A 27,277-nucleotide genomic window follows, 5' to 3' on the forward strand; every position below is an offset into this window, starting at 1 on the left:
ATGTGGAAGTTCCCAGGCCAGGCATCAAACCTGTGCCACAGTTGCGACCTACACCACAGCTGTGGCAACTCTGGATCCTTAACCCACTGTGCCAAAAGGGAATTTTGAAATTTTGAATTAGGGCAATGCTGGCCTCAGAATGAGTTAGGAAGTATTCCTCCTGCTTCTATCCTCTGAGATTGTAAAGAATTAGTATAATTTCTTTCTTAAATTGTTGGTAGAATTTACCAGTGATTCCGTCTGTGCCCAATGTTTTCTGTTTTGTAAAGATATTACTGATTCAATTTCTTTAACAGATATAGGCCTAATTCAGATTATTTATTCCTGTGTGAATTTTGGCAAATTATGTCTTTCAATGAATTGGTCTGTTTCATCTAGATTATCAAACCTGTGGGCATAGAGTTGTACTCAATTTCCACTGATGTCCGAGAGCAGATATTGTATGATTTACAGTCTTTTAAATTTGTTTCCTTTGACTCAACTTGCAGCCCATCTTGGTCAATGTTCCATGTTAGCTTGAGAAGACTGTGCATTTTACTGCTATTAGATGAAGGTGTCTACAGATGTCAATTATATCCAGTTGACTGATGGGTATTGCTCAGTTCAACTCTGTCCTGACTGATTTTCTGCCTTTTGGATCTATCCTTTTCTGAAAAGGGGATGTTGAAGTTTTCAACTATGATACTAGATTATCTATTTCTCTTGGCAGTTCTATTAGTTTTTGCTTCACACAATTTGATGCTCTAGAAGGAGAACATTCTTTTTAGTAGCTGCTAGGCCACTGGTTTTCAAGGCTGCCATTGAGTTGGAGAGTGGAGGATATAAAGAGGGAAAGTGAAAACACTACAAAGTCCTCTGTTCTTATCAGGATTCAGCTATTTTTCTTGAATAAAATGCTCCACAGATTTTTGCAAGCCTCTGGATAATTTTCAGAGTTGGGAAGAAGGTGATTTTGACAAAGTTGCCAGTGGTTTGTTTTTTGTTCTGTTTTTGTTTTTGGGTTTTTTTTGGGTTTTTTTGTTTGTTTGTTTGTTTCATGGAGGAATGTATTTTTGGGCATCCTTACTCCTCCATTCTGCAAGTGCTTCTCTCTTTTTATTTATTGCTTTTTGGTTCTAGTCCTGATACCGGAATCCGAATTCTTGTTCACGGCAGTCGAAGAATGAACTCCATGAACACACAGGCAGCAAGCAAGCAAAGTCCTTATTAAAGGAAAGCAAATAGCTCCTAGGGCTGCTGGGAAGGGGGAGAAGGGCCCTTTTTTTATTGTCCTATGGGGATTTTTCTCTCTTAAAGGTGGGGAGGGTCACCAACATGGGGTCCAGAAAGATGTGGTTTTCTCCCATTGGCCTTGCTCAATCACCTATATCAGTCCTAGTCCAATAGGGATTTTAGGGTTGCAAATGTCCCATAAGTTTCATGGTTTCTTTGTCCTTCTCTTTCCTTAGACTAAGTCACCCTTCCTCTCATTCCTTTATCAGTTGAGAAGGGGGCTAGAAGTTTGCATTTCCTATAGTAAACAAAGTCTGTGGGGAATGCACATTTCCTATAATAAAACAAGGCCTGTGGGGATGTTACTCCCTGGAGCCCTCAAACCACAAACGTTAATCAATAGTCATATCAAAGAATGTATCAGAGCCCATGCTCCTACACTGACTACCTGAGTTAATATTCTGCCTAAGTCTCATGCTGTCTCCGTGACCTTGGCCTACTCGCATTACTTCTCTGGGCTCTCTTCAGCCCTGTACATCATACAGGAATCCGTGGGTATGAAGGCTAGATAATCTTATGATCTGAGATTAGAGTGTAAGTTATAATTGATGCATAAAATAGCATTGTTTTGTAGTTTAATTTTAAACATTAAAAAATGTCTAAGTGATACAGAAGAGAACATCTTACTAGAGTGGCCTCTTAGATTCCATAATATGCATTAAGTTAGTCATATTCAGGAGGCTTTAAAGCACATCAAATTCATGGCCAGCTGATTCAAGTTTTATTGGAGGGTGACCAGATGATTTCCTAGTGCTTCACTTTAGGCCCCGAGCCCAGGGTCTATTATTAGACTTCTCAAACACCCCCTTCTCTATAAATCACATAGCCTGGAAAAAGGGGTAAACTTCAACCTGTTGATTTTTAATCCTAGACCATAAAAACTGGCAGGAAGCCTAGAGATCAATGTGCACCCTCCTCTGCAGAAGGACTTCTCAAGGTCACACAGAGACTTAGTGGCAGAGTGACAGTCAGGACCATGGTCTATTGTTCTTCTCTATTAGACCAGCATGACTCTTTCATCCCTTCCCTCTCTTCGCATTTATCTGCATCGTATCTTTCCTATCATTCCAAAGGCATTCTCCTCACCTTAATGGGCAATTAGAATGGAGCCGGCTACACATTTTCAAAATCATTCCATCATGTTTGTATGTTAAGTAATGTGATTTCCATTCGGATGTGCATAAAAATGCCAAGATAAGCCAGGGCCTTGTTGCAGACCAAGAGCTCCTCCTTCCAGGCAGCAGTCAGATCACAGCTGGTGAGAAAGAGCAGGCTGCCAGAGGCCTCTGTTAACCCTTAGTGGCAACCCAAATGTTTCTAAGTCAATTGGGTCAGGAAATGCAGGTTTTAGCTCAGCTTTGACAACAGCTAGCTGGCTATGTGACCTTGGTCATGGTTGGTGGGGCAACACTTGGTCTGAGGTTTCCGCAGACAAAATGGAGCAACCTGGGAGGCAATGTTTTTAGGAGAAGCCAGATCAAAGGCTAAACAGAGAGGGATCAAGAACCTTGAAAAAGTGTATACCCCTTGATATAGAACTTCAGTTTCTAGGAATTTATTCTTCAGAAATAATAAGACAAGCATACAAATATGTATATATAAGAGTGAATACAGAAATACTAGTTACTACAGTGAAAAACTGGAAATAATTGAATATTCAATATGTGATTAAATATGTGATAGTTCTTCTTTACAGTAAAATATTAGGGAGCCACTAAAAATAAAAATGAAGTATATATTTGTGGTCATGGAAAAATTTTCACAACTGATCAAAAGGCATGTTATAAGATAGTGTATGAAATTTAATTCCATGTGTATCCATTTATTTATTTATTATCTTTTGTCTTCTGAGGGCCACACCCATGGCATATGGAGGTTCCCAGGCTAGGGGTTGAATTGGAGAGAGCTGTAGCTGCCAGCCCACACCACAGCCACAGCAATGCCAGATCCGAGCCGCGTCTGTGACCTACATCACAGCTCATTGCAACGCTGGATCCTTAACCCACTGAGCAAGGCCAGGGATCAAACCCGCAACCTCATGGTTCCTAGTCGGATTCGTTTCTGCTGCGCCACGTCAGGAACTCCTCCATGTGTGTCAAATTAAAATACATGTAACTCTATATGCATAGGAAAAAAGACTGAATGTATATTCACTAAATGACAACAATAGTTTCCTATGGTTGATGGAGTTAATGCGATTTTTCTCCATTTGCTTGTCTATATTTTATATATCTCCTACAAATATTTTTTGAATAATTAAAAAGTTCAATGCTTAATAAAAAGCAAGACAGACCATTTAAAGGAAAAGAGGCTAAATAGCAGGAAAGTTCATGGGAACGAATCCATGAAGCTGAAAAGATGGATCCTGGACAAAGCAGTGCTGACAGGGGAAAGGCAGAACTTCTCTTTGTGGTTAGAGTGGCTCTGGCTTTCTGGAAAGCTCCTGTGGAGGAATATAGAACCCTCTTGGGCCTTAAGAGGCCCAAGAACTTAAGGGCCTGTGCCCCACAGTTAGGCATGTCTTTGGCCCACATAGCCACATGCTCCTCTAAGCAACACCTAGCCCAGCTCCCCAATAAGTGCGCTGTAAAACTTTAATGACTGAGTAATGATAAGTAGATACATGTTATTAGTTGCTCATTAAGAAACAATTTTTTTAAACATAACACAGCAGAGGCAAAACTGGCATGATTTGAGGCACGTCTCCAAATTAGTATTTCAGAACACTTCAAAACACTTCATTTATAATATTCTGACATTATCAAATAAATATATATACAAAGAGATTACTCACTCAGTTATAGTTCCACAACTTATGCTGAGTTTGGGGGAAGATATGCCTCCAAGCCTAGCACACTGTAAAAGATTTATTGCACTACAATTACTTTTCATGTGTATGAAATGATTAAACCCAAGGTTGCCTTGAAAGGAGCCAGAGCAGTCAACCTCAGTCTAGTTCTCACGCTGGCACTGACCAGCTATGGGGTGTTGCACAGGTCATGTCCACCCCAACCCCAGAGACCTCCATGTCTCCATCTGTATGTGCCATTAAAAACCTCCTCCACATCTAAGAGTGATGTCTCCACAGTGGATAAAAGCTACCATAAACCTCTGTGTCACCTGTTACAAAAACAGAAGACTCTTTGCTTTCCTGCCCAAAGCCCTGCCTCCATTAGCGTTTCTGGTGTTGAACGTGTGTAACATCCTTCCGCCAAGGGGATGATTCTGCTTGCGTTTACTCTCATGGGTCAGAGTCACAGCTGAAAGGATAAGCTGATCTCCAGAGAGACCCAAGAGGACTGGTGGTGGGAAAGGAAGACCCCTCTCTGGTCCGTAGTGACCTTCACATGTTACCCTCCTTCTCAAAACCATTTCCCGCATACTCCGCCGACTGGGGAGAAACTGGCGGGGATCAGTGGGTTGGCACATACATAGAAGGCACTCACCCATTGGTGTCCACTGCTTTTAATTGGCTGGACAGGCGGAGGACACGCTTGTGTTCAAAGTTGTGTCAACTCCTTTGCAGGAGGGAGGAGAGAGCAATGAAAGGATATATGAAAATGGAGAGAGGCAGTCATTCATTCGTCATGTATCAGATCCCTCCTCATCAGGGATTCTACTTTTCTTGGCTTGGTATACCTCCTTCCTTTCTATCTATATTCTAGACAGCCAGAAAGGATTGTTTTCTTCTATATTAGTTAAGTAAAGCTAGCCTCTGTAACACAGACTTTAGTAGCTTAACAGAAAACGGGTTGTTTGCACTCGTGCCATAATCCAGTGCAAGTAGTCCTGGTTGCGTAGCTCCCTCGTTGTCCTCCCGGATCTGGGCTCCTCTAACCCTCAGAGTTCTCTCCATCAATCTGACTGATATATAGGAACGGGAGTGAGGATTACATGGAGTTGTTCCGGGGAAAGTCTGGGCAAAATTCCCATCATTTACTCTCATATTTTATATGGAACAGTCACATGGCCCCGCCTTACTGCAGGGAGCCTGGGAACTACAGTTGAGCTACGTGCCTAAGAAGAGTAGGACATTGGAGTTCCCGTCGTGGCGCAGTGGTTAACGAATCCCACTAGGAACCATGAGGTTGCGGGTTCGATCCCTGCCCTTGCTCAGTGGGTTAATGATCCGGCATTGCTGTGAGCTGTGGTGTAGGTCACAGACGTGGCTCGGATCCTGCGTTGCTGTGGCTCTGGTGTGGGCCAGTGGATACAGCTCCGATTGGACCCCTAGCCTGGGAACCTCCATATGCCGCGGAGGCGGCCCAAAGAAATAGCAAAAAGACAAAAAAAAAAAAAAAAAGAGTAGGACATGAATGTTGGTGAGTGCTAGGCGTCTCTGCACCATCTCCCAAGGTAAACAACTCTATTCTTTTCTTCCTTTCTTTTTTTCTCTTTTTTCTTTTTTTGGCCGCCGCAGTGGCATATAGAAGTTCCCAGGCCAGGGGTCAAATCTGAGACGTAGCTGTGACCCATGCTACAGCTGCAGCAACGCTGGACCCTTAACCCATGGCGCCAGTCCAGAGATCAAACCCCCGCTGCCCAGAGATGATGCCAGATACTTAACCTGCTACAACACAGTGGGAACTCCAAGTACTTCATTCTTTGATTTCCAATCAGGAATGCAAATTACAAGTCATTGCAATAAATCTGGAGATAAGTAAAGACAAAAGGAAAACAAGTGGGGATCCTGCAACTGACCACAGCGTGACTAATACCTCCTCCAAATAACCCAAAGGGAATAGTCAGCCCACAAATTAGAGGTTACTTGAATGAAGACAGAACCTCTCCTGACAGAAAGGCTCTTCTTTCCGACAATAAAGCACTCAGTGGCTGAGTCACATAATAAGAGGTGAATGACAGGTGATACAAGCCATGCTCACTGCCTCTCGGCCTATAAATCACGCTGCTATTACGGGAGGTTAAAACAAATGGGAGCAATGGGAGATGCGCAGGGCGAGAGGTTGTGGAACTCCACACATGCCTGCAGCCGAGTTTCTAGACCTTGGGAGGCAGTGGGTGGAATGGAAACAGAGTAACCTCTGGAGGTAGACCGTCTGGTCTGAAGCCCAGGCCCTGCCATTTACCAAGACGGTGGCCTTGGGAAAAGATCTCAGCCTCTGTAAGCCTTGGTTTTCTCATCACCAAGATGAGTCTAATAACATCTTTCTCATTGAGCTACTGGGAAGGGTCAATAGTTTATGTAAAATTGATTGGCATGAAATTTGGCACAGAGAAGACTCCCAATAAAGAAACTCCTTTTAGAAATATTGGCAAGCTGATTTCTCAATGTGGGGCCCGCTGCTCTAGCCTGTCCTTATCTCTCAGGAATGCAAGGAGGCAAAGGGGAGAGAGAAGGCAACAGGATGGGAGACTGCGGGGGACTCAGAGGAACCTTTGCGCATAATACTAGGACCCATCTCACGGGGTTGTGTGGAGGGTTAAATGAAATACTATGTCTGTGCCTAGCCCAGTGCCTGGCACAGCACCGTCCGCACGGGGACTCCTCTTACTTCTTCTGAACAAAAGGAGACTGGTGCCGGCTGGGCGAGGACAAAGGGGAAAGAAACTATGGCGTCCCTTTGGCTGGCCCCCGTCTTCTCAGTCATGTAGAGCATGGGGTGGGGGGGGCTTGCGGTCTTGGGGGAAGTCACAGAGGCCTGACACTGCTGCCACGGCAAGCCCCGCCTGCCTCAGATCATGCCTGGAAAGTTCTTTGGGCTCCAGAAGAGAACGATGTCCCGTGTGTGTTCGAGTTGCTATTATTTTGGAAGCCAAATGCCAGGCTTTGAAATGCAGCCAGCCAGCCTCTCTTCAATATCTAGTTCTGTTTCCACAGCACAAGAAGAAAGAAGCCAACTGTTTATATGCAGTAGTATTTCTGGTAACTGAACTTATTAGTTTAAAAGGCAATATTTACCGAGCTCACAAAATAGCATCGTTTCTGTCCACAGAGACCTGTTTTAATTAAAGCTCTACCTTTAAAATTCATTAAAGTAATCAGTTCTAAGAGATTAGGAGCCCGCATATTGGATTTCCACATGCAAGTGCCACACAATCCCTCCGCGGGCGCAGGAGGCACTGGCTTCAACAATTGCGGAGGTCTCTCCTTTCATTTGATTTCAGTTTTATTTAAAGGCACTGGCAGACTAGCCCCAGGACTCGCACTTTTTTATTCGGCCTGAGCGGCTCGGGTGCCTACTGTGTAGATCACCTCATTATTGTCGTCACTTGGGCAGAGTCGTGACTCAGAAACCGGCTCTCCCAGGGCCGAGGGGACGGGAAGGGGAGGTAGACAACAGAGAGATGAAATGCCACCCTGTCCCCCTGCCACGGAGAGGCTCTGCTCTTGCGCCCTGGCCCTGGCTGAGCGGGAAAGAGGGACCGCTGGAGGAGCTGGGGTGGGGGGCAGCCGAGCGGGTCATGTGATCGTCACAACAGCAGCTGCAACCCAACAACTGCCACGGCTACAACGCCTGGAGGGCTGCCTGTGCGCTGGTCTCCACGTTCTGCGCTTTGAGCCACTCAGCAACCCTATGAGACGGGCGCTCTCCGCATCCTCATCTCACTGAGGCTCAGGGAGGCCAGAGGCCACGTGGAGAGGAAGCTGCGTGGCTGGGCGATGACGGCCTCGGCGGCCACTTTCCGCGTGTGAGCCCTCGGACGTCACTGCCCTGAGCTTTGCTTGACTCCTATACAAATGATCACGTCCAGCCCACCGTGCTATGGCAAGGATCCCCCAAGGTACAACGAGTACAGCGTTCAGCACAAGCCACCCACGGAGGACACACTCAATGCCGGCAGCAATTCCAATCAGGAGACGTGAAGCCGCGCATCCAAACATCAGAGAGCCTCAACTACCCCCCTGCAACCCGGATTGGGAGACCAGAGTCGGTGGCAGGAAAGGGGGCCTGCAGAGGGAAGACGGCTAGGGTGTAACTGGGGTGTGGCTGAGCTCCCCAGTGCGCTGTGGCAGCAGAGAGCCGGCAGCCTCGCTCCTCACTCGCAGCGGAAGGGGAGTCGAGGTTTCAGGGAAGGGGCTGAGGTTGGGGGCCCCAATCCATGAGACCGAGGAGGCAACAGATGGGCTCTGAAAGGGGCCTCAGCCCTGTCTCCCTGGAAAACAAGCTGTCCCTGCCAGACGCAGACACTAAGAAGGGCCCTTGGTGGCAATCTCATCCAACCTCCTCAGTGTCCACGTGGGGACGTGAGTGAGTCTATTTTATGTCCAGAAAGCAGGTATCTACCGTGAAGTTCAAGATGGTCACCTAGCTATGTGGTCCTGACAAAATTACCTAATCTCTTTATGCGTGAATTTCCTCATGGATAAAAGGGCACGTCTTTCACAGGGTTTTCCAAGGATTAAAGGAGAAAAGGCCTATAGAACCCTGAGCCCGGTCCTTGGCACCTGCAAAACGTCCAATACAAATTCTCTGGCATTTGACTGCTCCATCACAGTCGTCTTCTCTGCCACCCCTGAGCCATCCTCTAAGCTGGCTTAGGTGCCTACTGCTCACACCTGGCACTTGTGACCAGTGGGCCCTTCCTGCTAATGCTCACACGGTCAGGTGTTTATTCTGGGGGGCACTGGAAAACACAGGCCCTGTTTCAGTGTTCCTGCATAGGAAGCCCCTTGGGGATAACTGAACCCCCAGAAGGATTAGCCCCAGGAGTCCCCTCTGGGTGGGCCTTCCTCACCAGCTATGGCTTCTTCTGCTGGGAACACTGAGCCGGGCCTCCCCCAGGCTTGGCATTGGGCAGCAGCAGGCTCCTAGGCTGCCGTTCTTGGCTGCCCCGTGCCCACCCCTGAACCAGACACCGCAGGCACTGAGCGGGACGCGGAGACCACAGTGGTACACGGGATGCAGGCTGTCTCGGCCCCCAGTGATCACAAGCAATACTCAGTTGGACAAGAAGTAACAACAGAAGGTGATTCGAGCTATTCACAAACATATTGGCTGGACTGCATTTTTGTGCCAAGTCCTATGCTCAGTGTTAGGAAAATGCTGGTGATTCCAAAGCAGACACCCTTCCTGACCATCAGGTGCTCCCACTCCAGTGGAGGGGCCGGCAGAACTGCAAGTACATACTTCCCGTTTTAATCACTTACTTGGTGTAGGTGATGGCAAGAAAAGAAAGAGATTGCTAAGAGGGCAGATAACAGAGGCTCGGCCCAGCTTGGAGGATCGCAGGGGAAGTGACACTCGGTCTGAATGCTCAAGGAAGTAGTTTTCTAGGCAGGGGCAGTAGGAGGCAGGCTGGTGGATGGAAAAATGATGAGAGGCAGAGGAAAGCCCGCGACAGGGTGAAGCAGTTGAGCCACCGCTAGTGAGCCTGGGGGCGAGCAGCTGAAGGCAGAGGGGTACAGGATGAGGTGATGAGGTCAGTGGCCCCCAGTCGCGTAAGGCCCTTCGTCCAGAATGAGGAGACTTGCTTTTAGGGACGACGCAGAGTTGCTGATGGAGTCGAAGCCAGAGAGTCACGTGACTGACGCAGGTTTTCCAGAGCTCCGGCTGCCGCGTGGGGAACGGACTGGGGGAGGAAGGCGGAGCAGCACAGGAGCGCCGAGCCCTGTTCGGAGGTGACTGTCCAGTGAGAGGGGATGGGGGCTTGGCGCCGGGAGAGGGAATGAGCGCGACGGAGCAACTTGAGGGAGACGTCACAGCTCCCGCTGGAAAGCCTCGCTGATGAACCGGGTCGCGAGCGGGAGGGGCCCCGGAAGGAGCCCTTGGCGGCCCCGCGGGCGCGCTGGGTGGATGGTGGGAGCTGGTCACGGCTGGGCACCCGGGAGGAAGAGCAGGTCTGGAGGGGGCTGGAAGGGCCGTGGGTTCATTTGGAGATGAGCTGCACTGAGGCGCCTGGGAGGCAGCGCAGTGGGCAGCTGCATGTCTAGACCATGGCCAGCTCGGAGGAAAGGAGGCAGAAGTCGGAGTTCTGCCAGCTCGGCAGAGAGGTGGGACCTGAAGCCGAGGAGTGAATGAACTCATCTCGGGCGCGTGGACTGTGGGCACAGAGGAGGCCAGAAGCAGAACTCTGGTCAACTCCGGCCATCCAAGGTCAAGGAGAGGACAGACTGAGGAGGCCGAGGAGAATCAGGCGGAAAGGGAGCCAGGAAAGCAAGGGCTTCAGGGAGGGTTTCCTCAACAGCAGCGGCTGGCACGGATGCCAAGTAAGAGGAGGACGGAACACTGTCCCCTGGAGAATGGCTGAGGAACGGGGGCCACCGTACAGCGCAGGGAACTCTACTCACTTGTCTGTAGTGACCTGTACAGGAAAAGGATCTGAAAAGGAATGGATAGGTGTGTATGTGTAACCGAGTCACTTGGCTGTCACTGAAACTGACACAACACTCTAAGTCAACCATACTCCAGGAAAATTTAAAAAAGGAAAGAAAGAAAGAAAGAAAGAAAGAAAGAAAGAAAGAAAGAAAGAAAGAGAAAGAGAGAAAGAAAGAAAATGGTCCATTAGATTTTACAATCTGCAGGTGACATTGGGACAATGGCGAATCAGCCCTGACACTCCCACTCGCCCCTCTGGCGGAGGCGGAGTCCTTACGTGACTGTACTTAAGTTGCAGAAGCCAGTCCCCTTGCCTCCCTCCCCAGGCCCACCCATGAGTCCGGGACTCTGGCGCCTGAGCGGGACCTCCCCGAGTACCATTCATCCGTCCTTCAGGTCTCCAAGGTCTCCGGGTAACTCCCAACGGCTTGCTGTTGCGGGCATCATTTTTCTAACTACCACTTATCACTAATTTGGTCCTCATGCCGGCTTCATGTTGTTTGCCTTTTATTGAAGGCTAATAGTTAGGCATTAGCTCTAATTTATTCCTACAATTACTTTTCAAGGGCTCAGCAATGATAGCAGTTTTCAATCCTATACTATAAAAGTGTGGTTTTGAGGCCATTATCATCACAGAATTATATAAATCAGTGAACGAGCAAATTACCCAAAGCTAAATGCGATGAGACTCCAGGAAGCCCATCTTAGTCCTTAGTCCTCCAGACGCCCTCCTTTTTCGGTAGCTCCTGGCCACCACCTTCCTTACCCCTGTATGGATACACACAAATGAAAGCACAAGGCCGGATTACTTTAATGGCAGACGAAAATTTTCAGGTTCATCTTACACAGGAAATTTGATGATGCCAACATCACTGAGAAATGAGCAGTTATTTAAAACCATAGAAATTGATAATTAAGTAAACCAAATGCGGACTCACAATTTGCTTCCAAAGCAGCTGCTATTTTCCCATATCGGAAAGCAGAGGCGTTCCCTGGTGGCACAGTGGGTTAAGGATTTGGCATTGTCACTGCTGTGTCTCAGGTTTGATCCCTGGCCTGGGAACTTCGGCATGCCATGGGCGAGGCCAAAGGTGGGAAAAAAAAAAAAGGAAGGCAGAGCATAACGAGGGTGAATTTACTTCAAGTTGTACCGATACATCTATTAACATCTCCTTTGAGAATTCCCGTCACGTTGAGTTTCAAAGGCGGCGTTAGTGACTATTTAACATTTAGACAAAAGGTCCCTCTTACTCTCTAGTCGTGTTTGAGTTTATTAGGCCTCTCACTGAATACTATCTACCGGGTTGGCATCGCATCTCAGAAACACAATATGGTTACAGGTGAGGAAGGTAAGACCAAACATGAGGATGTCCAGAGGCTCCTTCAGGGAACTGCGCCCACGGTCGTGGGCTCCAGGCCCCACTCCGGAACCTGGGGAATGTGCCCTCTTAGTCACCGGGCCACTTCCTACCAACAAGCCTTTAGCTCGATTCACAAATAACTTTAAAGACCAATTCCTGTTTCATACCACACCCCGACCACAATCTACTGGTCTCCCTTCTCTTTTCTGGGGCGCGGTCTCTGAACTCACAGCAGGATCTGCTTGTGGAAGTCTTGCTTCTCAAAGGTAGTCTCCCTGGTTCCCCTGAGGTTGGCTGGTTTGTATCCTTATTACTTACTTCTGGAAAGCCCTTTCCTTTAAGAAAGAGGCCAACCTTTCTGGGATCACCAGCCCACCTGTAAAGTCGCCTCAAGAAAAGACACGCCTCCTTCTACGGAGTCCCTCTTCACTCCGCTGTTGCTGGGGGTCAGGGACACAGATCTCCGCTCAGCTGGCGCCACCACTCCTGTGGCCCCAATGTACTGTCCCTCCACGCTCACTTATAAAATGGTACTTTCTTTTTGAGAGGCCTACACCCTTAACCTCGGTTTCAGCCGCAGCTATTCTGAGGGAACCATAGGATAAATTAGTTGGTGAGGCAGCCAATTAAGAAACAAAGAGGCCCCAACACCTATCAGAGGTTTGAAGTTAAAAAAAAAAAGTGAAACTTTCTGGGTTTTTTTCTTTTTTCTTTCTTTCTTTTTTTTTTTTTTGTCTTTTTAGGGCTGCACCTGTAGCAAATGGAAGTTCCCAGGCTAGGGGTCGAATTGGAGCTGCAGCCACTGGCCTACACCACAGCCACATCTGCGACCTATACCATAGCTCACGGCAACGCAGGATCCTTAACCCACTGAGCGAGGCCAGGGATTGAACCCGCATCCTCATGGATACTAGTTGGGTTTGTTACAGCTAAGCCACAATGGGAACTCCTCCCCCTGAAACTTTCTGGTTTTGAATGATTTCTTTTTTTAAAAAAAGATTTCAGTGCCCCAACCCCAGTCTGAGGACTGAAAAAGAGAAACGTCTGCCACTGTTTGGGATGCACAGGGCCACCTACTTCATTTTTCGAGGGAAAAACAAAAACAAAAGCAAAGATCTTAGTGTCATTACCTTGATGCTTGACACCTAGCTTCTCTTTTATTTCATGATCTGATTATTGTCCTTATTAGCTTTGAAAATCTCTTGCAAAGTTTCCAAAGCTTGATGTGACAAGGTGAAGTGGCTCTAAAATAAGGTCAGTATTTTGCAAGACTCATTAACAATGGGATATGAATTTCTAGGTGGGCTGGGTTCTAACATGAGTAGCTTTTAAATAAACAATATATTTGTGGTTTGGGGCATTACTAATAAATATATCCTCTTTAAGAAAACCCTAAACCTGGCGTTCCCGTGATGGATCAGCGGTTAACGAAGCTGAGTAGCATCCGTGAAGACACAGGTTCAATTCCTGGCCTCACTCAGTGGGTTAAGGATCCGGTGTTGAGATGAGCTGTGGTGTAGGCTATACATCCTGCATTGCTGTGGCTGTGGCGTAGACCCGCAGCTACAGCTCCTCTTGGACCCCTAGCCCTAGCCTGGGAACTTCCATATGCTGTGAGTGCAGCCCTAAAGAGCAAAAAATGAAAGAAAGAAAAAAAGAAAACCCTAAACTCAAAACTCAGAAACAACGCAGAGAGATTCGAGGGAGCTTATTTGCGTTACAAAAGGTCTCTTCAGTTTACAAAAGAATTTGCCCCAAGGCTTCTTTAAGGAGAGAGCATTTGTACCAGACTTCCATTTACAAAAATAAAAACATCAATTTGTACCCGAGTTACAGGAACTCTCCAATGGGCAAGACGAGAGCCACCCTCTCTCTATGAGATGATTTATCTTGGGTCCGCTGGGATGGAAGGCCACACTGGGGAATGTGCCAGCTGCCTCCACCAGGACCTCGGAATCCACTGCGTAATTCTAAGCTCATTTTCCCCCGATGCTCCATCTGCCTATTTTGTTTTCTGAGTGCACAGGTGTGGAAGAGTGTCCTAAGGAAACAATCTTTGGGGACATTTCAACTCAGATATCAAAGGCTCACAGCATCCCTAGGCTCCCCCCGCCTTCCGGCCTCCAAAAGTGGGGCGGGCAAGGCCAGCATTCAGGACGCTCAGGGCCATGGGCCTTGACCTTGACGCCTCTCTGCGGATGTGAGGCTTGGATGACACTGCTCTATGTCTCCACCGAGAAACTTTGCTGATGAGTAGATTCAACACCTGCAAAGTTCCGCTGCATGGTAGCGCCTCCGTTTGTGGCTGGAGGCTCTGCCGCACAAGGCTGTTAGTTAGTTGCAGCAGTTACCTGAGGAAGCTCTGCCGTGTAATGGAACGAGGTTCCATTTCTTCACACTTGGTCGTTTCCAGAGCAAAGAAGCAGATAACAGAAACAAGAGGACAGTTCTGTTTTCCAAAGAGGAAATCTGTCGGCACCCTTTACCATTAAGGGGCCTCTCCTACTGTGATGAGGCAGCCTCTCTTTCCATTTGGACAGAGGAAGAAAGAAAGTAAATATCACATACGCCAGGACTGGTTCCCCCTGCTCTGGAGATGAGCTAGGAAGGCAGCTGGAAGCACATGAGCAGATTATTAGAAAGAGCCTGCGGAGCTTGGCAGCTCAGCAGACTGGGGGGGTCAATGGCAGCCCCACCGCCTATTCTCACTTGGACAAGCCATCTCCTCTCTTTCATGAGATGCTCCTTTATCTGGAAAACTGGGAGAATATCCTCAGGCTCGCAGGGCTGTGGTGCGTGTTAAATGAGATTGTAGACGTAAAGGGTTAAAGAGCGTGGAGCCTGACGCAGAGCAGGCTCTCGATAAATGGTGAATTAAGGGTCACCTCAAAAGCGCAAGACTAAGGCGAGTCCTTTCATTCTTTCTAAAGCTTCAGCAGGGTCAAGAGGATACTGAGGGTGGCGACATAAAGAAAACCAGTCAGATCCTTGGGCTTTGGACGCAAATCCTAGACCCAGGAAGGATTTGATTCTCAGATTTCATTTAGAATAAGTTAACCAGGCAGTCTCATCAAAGTCTGTGAGCAAAAACAGAATTAGATTAAAGGTGAGTACCCCTGACAGGTCGTAAGATTGTCAACTCTGTTTCGCCACAGGTAAGCCTGGCATTTTGGGTCACATTTCAGGGCACATGGTGATAGCGTGACTTCTTTGCATACCGCTCACCTGAAAGGAAGAACAGTTCCGGTGCAGAACTTGCTGGTCTCCCTGCCTCAAAAGACAACCCTTTCCAATCACTGTCAATAAATGACTCAACTCAGTACTTTAGAAAAATGCAGAAGATTCAAATGTTTTCCCTTTCAAGCCTGCGGTTCCCCATCATAAAGGTCTTCAGGAACAAGACAGGCCCCTTCGAGGATCCCTTTCTGAGAGCATGAGGCCCCTTGGCACGTCTTTGCGTTGTCTTGGATTAGTTCAATGAGAAACATCACGAGACAGAGTGATGTGAACAGGTGCTCTGTAGAGCAAACCAAAGCAAACCAAAGCATGCAACTCACTTTGGCTTCATGAATCTCTTTTTCTTCATCCAGTTCAGTGCTGGACAACATCTTAGCTGATCCCGCTTCTTCAAGCTGTATCACTGACCCTTTGCCCTGATCCTCAGTTGAATTCACCTTATCTCAAGGTGAAAGATGTTTTCCTTTGACGCCCCCTCCAGAAGTCAAGGCAGCCTTTATCTGCTATTATCTGTGTACGAGAGGAACCGAAACCCAGTGCCAGAGAAACTTACGGTGGGCTCCAAAGTGCTCTTGACACAAAGACCTCATTCTGGCTACCCCAGTAAAGGTCAGTCTTTGGGCTACACTAATCACCCCGGGTGAAGTTTCTGACCCTTCATAGTTCAAGTGCCCCTTCCACCTTCCACGGGTATCATGCGGGCATGCCTTCATGGAGTATTTATTGAGCATCGTGAGTGATGAACACTTATTTGATTGGTAAATTTAGGTAGATGACTGGACAGGCTCAACCCAAGTCAGTGCTCCTTTCTCTCGGGAGCACCTGTGCGCTGTGTCTCCAGGAGGGCAGCCTGCCCTGGTTCTGTGCCACAGGTACTTAAGTCCGCCTAATCTTTACAATTCATTCAACAGACATATTTCACTTGCTCATTAAACTCCTAGCCTGGCCTCTGTCAGCAGTGAAGTGATATTTTAAAGTCCCTATTTGCTGTTTTGTCTATTTCTCAACTTGTTCAGAATCTGGATGATAAAACCGAAAATGGGGGCCCCTATAAGCACCAACTATGTGCCAGGCACACAGTCTAAGTCACAAGGACATAACAGTCAGGGTCCTAAACAGAGTTCTTGTCTCCATGGAGCTTATATGTCTAAGTCTCCCAGGAGACTTTTCAGCTGTGAACTGCATTTCTCTCGCCATCACTTGAGCCGCCAGCTATCTCCTGGAGCAGGTGACCGGGGCAGTCCCCGAGCCATAGCACATCAGTTGCAGACCAGGGAGACTGTTCCACCTGCTTTCTTGTTCATGCCTTTTCCCAAGATATCTTTGCTCGGAGTTGTATTTCTAAGGGATAGGACCATTGCTGAAACAGAGCAGGAGTCCTCCCTATCATAACCCAAAACTTGGCACTTTTTTTCTTTTTCAAATACTGTTCTCTTCCCTTCTTGTCTATAGATCACATCAATGCCCCGTGGCAGAGTCAAAGCTTTTGAAGGTTCACTGTTTAGGATTCAGCATTACTTCAAAGCCCAGGAAAGTTTAAACCTGACCAAATATCAGATATACTTTCCCAAATAAAAGCGGAGAGTTTCCAAAAATATTCTGTGGTTCACCATGCTGCAAGTTCTGTGGTTGTCTCTATGTTTTTAAGTGTGCAAGTCCAGAACCACAACCTGAAACCAATTATATTTCTCCTGGGTAGATTGGCATCACCTCCAATCAGTCTTTTCAATCAACATACTTAGACTGGGGCCAGCGACGTGCCCAGAACGGTGATAACTGTCATTCCCTATTTGCCTGAGCTCTGCCCGGCTTTAGGTCCAAAATGCCTATACAATCCGTGCAAAGTAGGATACCAGGAGCCCACACTCCACCAGGTTAGTCTAGGTCCTGCTGCCAGGAACCTGCTCTTTGTAAAATCGAAGAGGAGACTTTGGGCCATGCATGCCAACTAAAATACAGACTCCACTGGAAATCTCATGGTATGTGCCCCTCAACGGTTTCTAATTATCATTCCCATTCCCCACTGGTACTGGAGCTCTGCTCTGCCCCCACTATTCACATTTATCTCACGCTCAAGAGTTCACATGATAACTGCCTTTACAACCAGCTCTTTCACATGCTGTAAGCTTAGACTGCCAAAGTCACGGTCACATGTCAGCTGGGGCTAATCTCAATAAGAGTCAGACCTAAAGATTCCAAAGGGGTTGGTGGGGAGAAAGCCAGATGAGAAGTTAGGAACGACTGGTTGGGAGGCAGAGGAGGAGATACAGTCTGCTTTTTCATCCCTTCCTTCTCTTGCGCCGACCAGAACGCTCGTTCACTGTGATGCCCGTTTTCTTTTTTTTTTTTTGGTTTGTTTGTTTTTGTCTTTTCTTGGGCCACTCCTGTGGCATGTGGAGGTTCCCAGGCTAGGGGTCGAATCGGAGCTGTAGCTGCTAGCCTATGCCAGAGCCATAGCAATGCAGGATCTAAGCCACCTCTGAGACCTACACCACAGCTCAGGGTAACAACGGATCCCCAACCCAATGAGCGAGGCCAGGGATCAAACCCGCAACTTCATGGTTCCTAGTCAGATTCATTTCCGCTGTGCCATGACGGGAACTTCTGATGACTGTTTTCTGAACCATCAGTCTCCAAGACACACGGTCTGTCCCACTTTTATACCAGTTACCATCTTAAAGACACTTAGAATCTGTGACCCCCAACACGAACAGTTCTCGTACATTTTGATTGTTTATGTCAGGGGTTAAAAATTCAAATGTCTGGAAGGGTCAAACATATACACGAGTAAACTGGGCTAAATATGAGACAATAGGAGTGCTGGGAACACTGGTCAGCGGGAGTGTGCCCACTCTATTTAAAAACATACCAATTCAATTAAAAAAAAACCCAACAAACTATGGGATAAATTAAGCCGGTCTGTGGGTTAGATTTGTCTTGGGATCTACCAGTTTGCCAAACTTAGGTTTACAGAGATAGGAGATAATCGTACCATCCTGGAAACTTTAGGTTTCGTCATCTCTATAGCTAAACCTCTTCCAGATAGCACTGGTCAGCTTTGCACAACTGTGGAACAATGGAGGGAACACTGTATTCGGGAGCAGAAGACTTGGGTTCCAGCTTGGATCTTATAAAATGTGCTTATAAATCAAATGATATTAGATACATCCCTTGTCTTCTTTAGGTCTCAGTTTCCTCGTCTGCAAAGTTACCTGCCCTAGACAGCCTTTAAGGCACCAAAGCATCTTCATCTCTAAGATTCTTTTTTCCATATTACTTTCTTTTTTTTTTCTTTCTTTCTTTTTTTTTTTTTTTTTTTACTTTTAGGGCCGCACTTGCAGCATATGGAAGTTCCCAGGCTAGGGGTCGAATCAGAGCTATAGCTGCCAGCCACAGCCACAGCCACAGCAACGTGGGATCCGAGCCGCCCCTGCAACCTACGGCACAACTCATGGCAAGGACAGATCCCCAACGCCCTGAGCGAGGCCAGGGATCGAACCCACATCCTCATGGATACTAGTCAGATTCATTTCCACCGCGCCACAATGGGAACTCCCTCCATTACTTTTTTTTTTGGCCATACCCACAGCATATGGAAGTTCCTGGACCAGGGATTGAACCCGTGCCACAGCAGCAACTTGAGCCACAGCAGTGACAATGCCGGATCCTTAACCCACTGTGCCACCAGGGAACTCCTTCTCTTTTCCATGTCTAATCTTGCCCTCAGCAATGAGGTGCTGGGAGACAGGAAGAGAAAGCTATTAGACAACCACTGTTTACTTCCACATGTGTCACTAAGATGTGTCCGTGATGAAGATCTGAAACAATACATTCCATTAACACTCATGGCATGCACTTAAATTCCGTGTGTATACTTGTGCACAAACGGGACCAGATGTAGTGAGGGGGAGCAAGGTGGCACAGTTCCATTTGATCTTTTTCCAGTGATGCTGATGTACAGGTCTGACTCATGAATCGCTGTGGGCAGGCAAACAGGAAACGGATGCTGCCTAAGCATTTTTCATTCACCGTTAAATGGTTATTCACTCATTCATTCAACAAACATCAGGCACCTCAGGTTCTGGTGATGCTGAGCTAAGTGAGCAAGGGCTCTTGTTCCGTGGAGCTCCCTGACAAGCATTGAGAGACATCTGGGTTCACTGAAGAGTATAATGAATCACGAGAATGCGGGGGCGGAGGGGTTTCCAAACAGTGTCCTCCGTCTGGTATAAATATGTTCTATTCGACCTGGTCCTAGAGTCACAAGTTTCCATGTGGGTGTTCCTGAGACTGTCATGGTTAGGCAGCAATAGAGGCCCAATGGGTAGGATTTTAGCTGCTCTGTTTTGATGTAATTTTTGTACTGGGCTTCCTCCCGTGATTTCACTTGAAACAATACTTTGACTCGTAAGCCATGTCCACTCCTCAATGCCTAGAACCAGTGGATGTTACGTCATATAGCCAAAGGGATTGGCACATGTGTTTTAAAGGATCTTGAGAGGAGCAAATCATCTGGATTATCCCAGTAGGAACCGTCTGATTAACTCGGTCCTCAATAGAGGGAAGCGGGAGGGTCAGAGTGAGGAAGAGAGAGGGCAATGTGACAACAGAAGCAGAAGTTTAAGCGCTGCCGCCAGGGACAAGGCAGGCGGGCCGCCTCTAGAAGCTGGAGTGGGCAAGAGTGGATCCTCCCTGGAGCCTCCAGAAGCCCTGCTGACACTTGGATCTCATCTCAGTCAGACTCAATTTACTCTCGACATCCAGAACTGGAAGATGAGAAGTCTGGGTTGTTTGAAATTTGCGGTGATTCGTTACAGTAACTCTAAGAGGTGAACACGCTCGTATAAAACAGAATGACCTTTGGAGGCCTTTCTAGTCAGAGCCAGGCCTCCTTTAGCCCAGATGTGGGGAGATGGCTTCCCAGGGCAGTGCCCGTCCACGACGCTTCCCAGGGCCCCTCTAATCCTGGCACTGCAGTTAGGATTCGAGGTGTGAGCTGCCGAAGTGCCCCACTTTTGAACTGCTTCCACACTGATTTGCTTCCCCAGGCCAGAAGCTGATCACCTCTTGCTTCAGAGAGAGCTGGCTCAGAAACCTGCAGCTTTCCCTCCGAAACAGCACTGACCCCCTTCTGCAAAGCCATTGCTAGTTAACGATCTGAAAAGGATATACGAAGCCTTATTGTTCTCCACTTTATTTTCGAACCTGGCTGGATCAACAGCTAATCAGAAATTAATGCTCTGAGTAGGCACTTCTTCTGACTCAACCGTGAGCAAGTCAGCAGAAACTTTAAGGGACCACTTCATGGCCCGCCTCCACTCCAACAGGGTTAACGATTATGAGGCAGGGAACTTAGTTGTCATCACTTCCCGATGGGATTTTGGCTGTTCTTGTAGTTCCTGAATTTAAAATCAAACAGGAAATAAACAGTGCATGGTAAAAACTTGTTAGACAGGGAGGCCAACGCCTCTTCCCAGTTGGTGCAGCAGGGCCGGGGAGAGGAAGGCTTGGTCGGCTGGGTATCAGGTGATGCGATTCTAGCCCTGGTTCTGCTACCAACTTGCTATGAGTTTAAGTCCCTCAGCTGACGTATCTGTAAAATCGGGATGGGGAGCTTAATATCAAAGACTCTTTTCATCTTTGGCAGTCCAAATCCGTGGTCCCTAGATGTTTGGATTTCATGGACCAGTAACATTTCCCACGAACATTTTGGAGACACGTGTAGAATTTACAAAGTTTGACCGCCAAAGGAAGGCATTTGGAAAAGCTACCACAATAACTTCAAAAAAAAATATTTTATCACCAAAAAAGTTGGAAGGGTATCATCTTAAAATAGAGGGCAAATCCTTATGGTGAATCCTTTGGCTTTATGAAAAACTCCCTACCTTGTCTTTTTTTCTTTTCACTTAGACGCAGATGTAGGAAACCCTGTCAAAGATGAGCAAAGCTGCTCAGATCCACTTTTGGGATTCAATGTTCTGTGGCACCAGAACATTCTTATTTTTCCCCTTAAGTCACCCTAGGTGGGGCCCTCTTTCGCCAGGCCTGCTCACTGCTGCTCCCGTCAGGACGTCATCGAGGGGAATGCCACTGGGCCTCTCCCTCCCCAGGAGAAAAAGAACATTTATGGCTAAAAGCCTCAGCAGAGAACAAGACAGAGAATAAAATGGCAAAGGAAGCTGGGTTTGATGAGTCGGAAAAAAATCAAACAAACAAATCAAAAGGACATGCGTGGCACATGATGTGTGCTCATGTGTGTGCACAGACTCTGAAAGAAGAATCTAGGAAATCTAAAGTTTGGCCTCAGGCATCTGAAGCTGGGTCTCATTCCTGTGACTCTGGCTCACAGAGAAAAATGCTGTACCCCAGATGTCTCTACCCCTTGGAGAGGGTAGGCCTCTCTAAGCATCTCGGCAAATGCTATAGGTGTAATCCCAGCTCTGAAACGTTGGGGCTGCTTCCTCATTCAGACGGAAGACCACTGGTCAGTGTTGCCACCTCGTGCTGCCTTTTTCTCTCACAGACTCAGAGAAGTTGGGTGACTTACCCAAATCACAAATTACTGGGAAAGCTGAGATCCCATTAAGGACTCTTGAAATACCATGCTTATACTCTTTTATTTTTATTTTTTTTGTCTTTTTGCCTTTTTCTAGGGCTGCTCCCACGGCATTTGGAGGTTCCCAGGCTAGGGGTCCAATCGGAGCTGCAGCCACCGACCTACACCACAGCCACAGCAACGCGGGACCCAAGCCACGTCTTCGACCTACACCACAGCTCACGGCAACGCCGGATCCTGAACCCACTGAGCAAGGCCAGGGACTGAACCCACAACCTTATGGCTTCTAGTCAGATTCGTTAACCACTGAGCCATGACGGGAACTCCACACTCTTTTAAAATTGAGATGACATTGATTTATAACATGTAAGTTTCATGAGTACGTTATGTTTCTACTTCTGTGCACCCTACAGTATGCGCACCACCAAAAATTTAGTTTTCCTCCATCATGATAGAGTTGATTTCTTTAATTCACTTTGCCTACCCCCACTACCCCTTCTCTTCTGGTTACCACTACTCTGTTCTTTTATCTTTTTTTTTTCTTTTTACAGCCACACCTGCAGCATATGGAAGTTCCATAGGCTAGGGGTCGAATTGGAGCTACAGCTGTGGTCTATGCCACAGCCACGGCAATGCCAGATCCTTAAGCAACTGAGTGAGGCCAGGCATTGAACTTGTATCCTTAGGGGCACTGTATCCTCACTTAACCTGCTGAGCTACAATAGGAACTCCCACTACTCTTCTTTGTATCTGCATGTTTGGGGATTTTTCTCCCACTTCTAAAAATCTTTGATTTTCTTTCTTTTTTTATTGAAATACAGTTGATTTATAGTGTTGTGTTTGGCTTTGTTTGTTCATTTATTTTTGTTTGCTTTTATATTCCATATATGACTGAAATTATATGGTATTGATCTTTCTGTCTTATTTTACTTAGCATAATGCCCTCAAGTTGCACCCACACTGTCTCAAATAATGCCTACATTCTTTTTCTTGCAGCTGCACCCACAGAGAAGTCCTGGGCCAGGGACTGAACCCATGCCACAGCAGTGACCCAAGCCACTGCAGTGAAAATGCCAGATGCTTAACCTACTGAGCCACCAGAGAACTCTGATGCCTACATTCTTCACCATAGTTACATACTGACTTCCAAATAGTCCAGTTTTACTACAGCGTAAGTTTATGATGGTCTGGTTTCCCATTCATCAAGAAGGTTTTTTTGATCCAAATAATAGAATGATTGTGGTAAAATCTAGGTGAAGGTTACATGAGAGTTCCTTGTAACTATTTCTGTGTGACATTATTTCAAAATAAAAGATTACAAAAATAAATATATAAATAAAAGACTGCTTGGGGAAATAACTATTAAAAATAATAATAATTTTAAAAACCTTAAAAAAAAAGACTGCCAAAACTATCACTATTTGCAGATAGTGATATATATGTAGAACACTCTAAAGACTCTACCAAAAAGGTAGAATAAACACTGTAGAATGAACACATTCAGCAAACTTGAAGGATACAAAAGTCTATATACAAAATCTGTTGCGTATCTATGCACTGATAACAAATTATCAGAAAGAGAAATCAAGAAAACAATCCCATTTATAACTGCATCAAAAAGAATAAAATACCTAGGAACAAATTTAACCAAGTAGGTAAAAGATGTGTACACTGAAAACTATAAAATGTTAATGAAGGAAACTGAAGACACAAATAAATATAAAGATATTCTGTGCTCATGGACTGATACAATTAATATTGTCAAAATGTCCATACTACTCACACTACAGCTGCAATGCAATCCCTATCAAACCTCCAATGGCATTTGTCACAGAAGTAGAATAAAAAATCCTAAGTTTGTATGGAAGCACAAAAGACCTAAAATAGCCAAAGCAATCTTTAGAAATAAGAACAAAGCTGGAGGCATCAAGCTACCTGATTTCAAACTATTCTACAGAGCTATAATAATCACAACAGTATATTGGCATAAAAACAGATACAAAGATCAATGGAACAGAATGGAGAGCCCCCAAATAAACCTATGCTTATATGGTCAATTAATTTATGACAAAGAACCCAAGAACATACAATGGGGAAAAGACAGTATGTTTAATAAATGGTGGTGGGAAAATTGCATAATCACATGCAAAAGAATGAAACTGGACCACCATCTTATGCCATACACAAAAATTAACGGAAAATGGATTAAAGACTTGAATGTAAGACCTGAAACTAAAAAACTCCTAGAAAAAAACATAGGCAGTAAGTTGCTGCTGCTGCTTCTTCTTTTCTTTTTTCCTTTTTAGGACCACCCCTGCAGCAAATGAAAGTTCCCAGGCTAGGGGGCAAATAAGAGCTGCAGCTGCTGGCCTACACCACAGCCACATCAACAAGGGTCCTAAGCTGCCCATCAACAAGGGCATAGCTGTAACCTATGCCACAGCTTGTGGTAATCCTGGATCCTAAACCCACTGAGCCTTGAACCTGCATCCTCATGGATACTAGTCAGATTCTTAAGCCACTGAGCCATAAAAGGAATTCCAGGCAGTAAGCTTCTTGGCAATGATTTTTTAAAATTTGATACCCGAAATTTTCTGGAAAAATATTCATTTAAATTTAAGTTTATGGGCATAAAGTGGATTATAGTTTTGTCTTATTATCATTGAAATCTCTAATTTACCTTTATCATTGCTGTATTCCCTTTTTGGTTCCTAAAATTACTTGTCTTTTCTTGGCCATTGTTTTTTCACTGTACTCATTCTTTTTTCCCCCCAAAGAACCAATTTTTTAATTTTGTTGATCCACTCTCTGACTTATTTTCTACCAAACTCATTAATTTCTATGCTTTACAATTTTCTTATTTCTCATTTACTTTGTTCTTTTTTTCTGGTTTCTTGAGTTGAGCATTTAATTCATTTATTTTTAGTTTGCCTTAATTTCTTAAATGCAACTAATATTGTAAAATTACCTTTAATTATCACTTTAGCAAGATAACACTGGATCTTTTATTTTTAAATAATTTAAGGCTGACAGAAAAGCTGCAAAAATAATGAAAGAATGCTTATGCACCACAACCCAAATCACACAAATGTTATTAACATCATATATCTAAACAGATAGTTGTATATATTATATATTTTTGTAAACTGCCTGATTTGAAAGAAGGTTGCTGACCTAAAGTCTCTCTTTCCCTAATAGTTTAGTGTATGTTTTCTAAAAACAAGGTCATTATTTTACACAACTACAATACAATAATCAAATATCAGGAAATTTAAATTAATACAGTTTTAAATTTTTTTGGTTGTGCCTGCAGTATGTGGAAGTTCCTGGGCTAGGGATCAAACCCACACCACAGTAGTGACTCAGGCCACAGCACTGACAATAGTGGATCCTTAGCTACTAGGCCACCAGGGAACTCCTAATATTATCATCTACAAATCTTATTTCTATTTCACCAGTAGTCCCACTAATGTCCTTTATAGCAAAAGGTCCAATCCAGGATTATGTGTTGCATTTAGCTGTCATGTTTCTTTGGTTTCCTTTAAGCTGGAACAGAACCTCAGCCTTTATTTGTCTTTCATGATTTTGACAATTTTGGAGAATATCTATCAATCTGGATTCATTTGATGTTTCCTTATGATTAAGTTTGGGTTATTGACATAACTTTGGCAGAGATGTCACAGAAATGATGTATCCTGGAGTTCCCCTGGTGGCTCAGTAGTAATGAGCCCGACTAGGATCCATGAGGATGAGAGTTTGATCCCTGACCTCGCACCGTGGGTTAAGGATCCCGCATTTCTGTGAGCTGTGGTGTAGGTCGTGGTCGTAGCCGGGATCTGGTGTTGCTGTGGCTGTGGCGTAGGCCAGCAGCTACAGCTCCGATTCAACCCCTACACTGGGAACCTCCATATGCTGCAGATGCAGCCCTTAAAAAAAAAAAAAAAAAAAAAAAAGAGAGAGATGATGTGTCCTTTTCAGTGAATCTTATCAGGAGACACTTGATACCTATGTCCCATTACTGGTGATGTGTTGATCACTTGGATAAGGTAGCATCTTCCAGGTTTCTCCACTGTAAAGTTACTGATTTCTTCTTTGTTATATTATAAAGGAAATCCTTTGAAAATAAGTAAGTATGCCATTTCTCATCAAAATGGAACCCATTGGTTTTAGCGTCTATTAACAATTATTGCTACATGGTGATTTTCTATTATTCTGTCTACATTTATTAACATTTTCTCTAAGGAAGAGCTTTCACAAGTTCTCCATTTATTTATTTATATTGATATTTATATGGACTCATGGATTCGTAGCAGGGCCTAGAAAGGGGAGTAAGGCAGCTGGGGCACGAAATTTAAGGAGGGGCTTCCTCTCTGTCTTGTGCAAGTGCCTTCCTAAAAGCATCATGCCTGAGGCCTTTTTGTCCTGGCTGCCTCTATTCTCATCCCTTCCCATCCAGCAGTTTGGCAGTCATCTCCACCTAGCCCTGCAGGCTCCTATTCCAGAACCAGGTGGTACAGAGTCAGTCTGGAGTTTCCGGCCAGTGGTGATACTGGGGATTTGGCAGATCCTTTCACTGAACCCATGGACCACTTGGCTCATTCCAAGGTCGTGAGGCTGCTTCTGTGTCCTCCTATTTCCTAAGGCCCACATCTTGCAAGGGACATGGTCTCAGGCACATTCTGCAGCTTCCTTTCCTGAGACAAGGCAAAGTGTTCTGCCCCCCATTCCCAGTCCTTGCTCTTAAACACTGAGTTCGTCTTGATCCCCCTTTATGTGAGGCGCACACTGGCCGCCTCACCAAGACCTAACCACTTGGCCGTTTCCTAGAGCAGGTTGCCTATTCCTAGAGCAGGAGCCCAGCAACCCTCAGCCCTGCTCACACGGGGGCTTCGCTTTTCTGTATCTGATCCATGGAGAAACTAGTCTTCTATCCGAGACCAAGTGTGTCTTTTGTTTATCTTTTCTGTATATTAACCACCACTCCTATTGTCTACGGCAGAGGAATGATCAAAGTATGTGCCATTTCAAAGTGTGTGTGATTTCTCTTATTTTTCATTCAGAGATATTTAACCTATGACAGTACAGACACATTATAAATGATCTACTACATTAATTATGTTTTTAAGGCCTCCTGGTGAAATTTATATGCTCTCTCTTTATTTTATCTAGGTTTTCGAAATCTAGCTAATAATGTATTCTGGAGTTAAACACAAGCCTTAGATTTCAAATAAGGGAAGCTGGAGAATTAAATGCAAACAAGATAGGACAGCTTCCTAAGAAAATGTGATTACCACTGTAAGATAAAGATAAAAATGAAGGAATTAGTCCTACTAGACATTACAGATTGAACTTTTTGCTTCTGTGTCAAATACATAAGAGAGAGGGAGGGGTCAGTTTTGTCTTCTGTATGCATGTGGATTTTGTTTCATTAGCAATTATGATAATGGATCTGCTCACAGAGGAGAGGGGAACTGTCCATTTACTCAAGCTCTAACCAACTTCACTGTAAAATTAATTATGCAGCATATACCATATGCTTAATGATCAAATAATAAACTCATTTTAAGAAAAGG

At 45.6% G+C, this 27,277-nt stretch overlaps 1 long non-coding RNA gene across 1 annotated transcript in view; it reads right to left on the reverse strand.

Moving 5' to 3' along the window:
- Nucleotides 11,229–27,277, reverse strand: part of LOC110257820 — a 226,442-nt gene continuing 210,393 nt past the window's right edge. The window contains exon 3 of the long non-coding RNA XR_002340823.1: nt 11,229–11,318. This is a non-coding gene — a long non-coding RNA (uncharacterized LOC110257820). The remainder of the gene's footprint in view (nt 11,319–27,277) is intronic.

The sequence above is a fragment of the Sus scrofa genome, chromosome X, assembly GCF_000003025.6.
Source record: "Sus scrofa isolate TJ Tabasco breed Duroc chromosome X, Sscrofa11.1, whole genome shotgun sequence".
NCBI classification, from domain to species: domain Eukaryota; kingdom Metazoa; phylum Chordata; class Mammalia; order Artiodactyla; family Suidae; genus Sus; species Sus scrofa.